Raw genomic sequence first — 2,852 nt, 5'->3', positions numbered from 1 at the left:
ACACACACTTTTTGTTTGTCTTTCTTTCTTTTTCTTTTCTTTCTTTCTTTCTTTCTTTCTTTCTTTCTTTCTTTCTTTCTTTTTTTAAACTTTCTCTGGTTCTGCTGATAGTAAAAATGCAGATCCTGGAAGGGAAGGGCTTCTACACAGATAAGATAAAGGTCCAGCACTTATCTTCAAAGAGTTTACAACTTTGTGGGAAGGGAGAGGTGAAAGGACTTTGAGGAAATTAAAAAAGATGTATGTACATAAATAACAACACAGGGCACTGTACAGGAGATGCCTCAGCAGATGGGTTCTGCGGCTACTAGCCTGCTTTTCTCCCTGATCACCCATCTTTGCTCTTCATCCACTCCCAGTCCTGCCTCCGCATTACAGCCTGTGATGGATCTATCTGAAAGCGCATCTCACTGGGTCTCACGCCAGCTGAAAAGCCTTTCTTGGCTTCTTCATCTTTTAAGATGAAATGCAACCCCTTAGTGTGGCATGCCCTACTCTTTTGTGGACTGACCCCTCTGAATCCTTAGAGCCACGCCCAGCTCTACTGACATGCTCCAACTGGAACAATGTATTTGTGCCCTCCAGCCACTACCAGCTCTCTGGCCTCAGGGCCTTTGCACATGCAGCCCTAACTGCCAGGAATGGTTTCCCTCTTAGTTCCAACTTGACTCCCAATTTGTCTTTTGGGATTCAGCAGAGACACAACCTCCTACTCCTAGGAACCCTTCCCTGCTGCTACATGGTGTAAGCACTCCTCATCAATATTCCTAGATCACCATAGTGAATCTGAATCAGAATGATCAGTTTTTCATCCTTCTCCCCTCTAGACCCCAAGTTCCATACTCCTCCGTGTGCTCAATGCCTGGCACAGAGTAACAACAAATGATGGTTGAATGAAAGGCTGAATGGCAGGCAGAGGAGTTTGCAGAGAATACAGGAAGTCATTAGAGGCTTCTGAGTCAGAGATTGATAACATCACCCAAACTGTACAGTAAGATGAGTAACCTGTTAGTTACAGGGTAGGGCTGGGGGAGTGGAGGGCTGAGGCAGAGGGGAAAACAGACTGAAGTCGTGTTTGAAGTCAAGAACGAAGAGGTAACAGTGGGAATTGGAAAGCAGAATGGAAACGAGCTGTATTGTGGGTAACGCTGTGCGCTTAGCGAATGTTTGAATGTGTTGGCAAGAGAGACGGGGGTCAGGTGAGGCCGATATTGGCAACCCTGGGGCCTGGGCAGGAATGTGAGAGGAAGAACCAGACAAAAGTCAGGAGATGGCACTATAGCCAGATAGCAGTGGGGAATCTGTGAGAGGAGAGGATCTGTTTGTTTTTAGAAATAGCTTCAGCTAATTAGGACAGAAAGCTAACAGTCTGGAGGAAGTCGGAGCTCTGGGTTGAGTTTTGTCTCTGGGTGGTCTAGGCGTGCAAAAACTAACAAGTTAGGGCCTCACCTTATTCTTTCAGAAGACTGGGACAAAGGTCCAACACTGCTGCTTTGAAATCACTCTTGCAGCTTTAGCACGGAATGATCCCAGCACCAAGTAGAGCTATGGATTCTTTTGCATTTGTCCCCCTGGTGTTTCAGAGGACTTCACTGGAGGGGACTGCGTTTCTCCCTCTCGACAGGACTATGTTTTATCCAGCACACTGCAGCTCAGTCCATTACCTTTTCCTACTTCTCACATCCTTCCTGTTTTCTGACTCTGCGTTTATTTTAGTTTCGAGTTTCTCTTTAAGTCATCACAGACATCTGTCTCTCTTGCCTTCTCCATCCGTCCACACGCTCTCTTCTCCCACTCGTCAGTTTCATCTCCTACCCTCTCCAAAGTTGCCTTAAGAGACCTGAAAGTGCTTGGCTTACCTCCCTCTTCTCAGCATCCGGAGCCTTCGTTGGACATGTCTCAACCTGTTTTCAGCCTCAGACTAATCCTCCATAACACTGAAAATGACAGATGAGGTCAGACGTGGTGGGGAGGGAAGGAAGAGAACATTTCTTACCCAGGAAACCACGCTCATTCATAACTGGCTTTCCAAATGAGAACAGACTACAGGACTGTGCACGGTGTGTGTGTGTGTGTGTGTGTGTGTGTGTGTAGTGTGCCCACACGCACGCGTACGCACGCATGTGAGAGAGAAGAGCGTGCATGTGTGTTTTCTGCTGGCAAGAATACCAAATCCTGCTTTCCTCGTAGCACACACTTGGATTCCAATATGTTTGAAACTCCTAACGTATAAAGGGAATGAAGCATCAGAAACCTCTATCTTTAGCTGGCGGCACCAGGGTTTCGGGAGTGATCCTTTTATTCTCCAGGATCTTCTAGCAGTGTGCTCCCTTGCCGACTGTACTGCTGGAGTTTAAGCTGCAAGGGTCTTCGTGGGCTGGGGGTGAGGAAAGAGCATGGGCTGCTGATACTAACAAGGTCCCTGGAGTGATTCTGCAGTGTCTCTGCTCTCTTTATATTTAACAGGGGAAGGAAAAGAGAGCGTTCATTCCTCCAGATAAGAGACACATATTTAGGAGTTTATATATTCAAACCCCACTCGCCCTCAACATCTATTTCTGTGCCTACTGGGTTCGCCTCAAGACGTGCATGGGTTCTTTCACTTGACCCAAGGTCCTTTGCAGCTGTCATCCTGGTTACCCCTAGCCGTTTTGGGGCCAATTTTCTTTTCTTGACAGAGAGATAGAAAGCGAAAAATCACCCCCCAGTGGGGATGGTCACGCCGCAATCCCTTCTCCTCCATTCTCCTCTCGGGATCCTGGACACGCACGCACATGCGCCCGGCATGAGTTTTAAGCCACCAGGTCCGGGACGCGAACCGCCGGCGACTACGTGGGAGTGCCCACGACGCG

Source organism: Tupaia chinensis, unplaced genomic scaffold (genome assembly GCF_000334495.1).
Source record: "Tupaia chinensis unplaced genomic scaffold, TupChi_1.0 Scaffold000074_1, whole genome shotgun sequence".
NCBI classification, from domain to species: domain Eukaryota; kingdom Metazoa; phylum Chordata; class Mammalia; order Scandentia; family Tupaiidae; genus Tupaia; species Tupaia belangeri.
The sequence above is the reverse complement of the archived record's forward strand: the minus strand, read 5'-3'. Positions refer to the sequence as shown.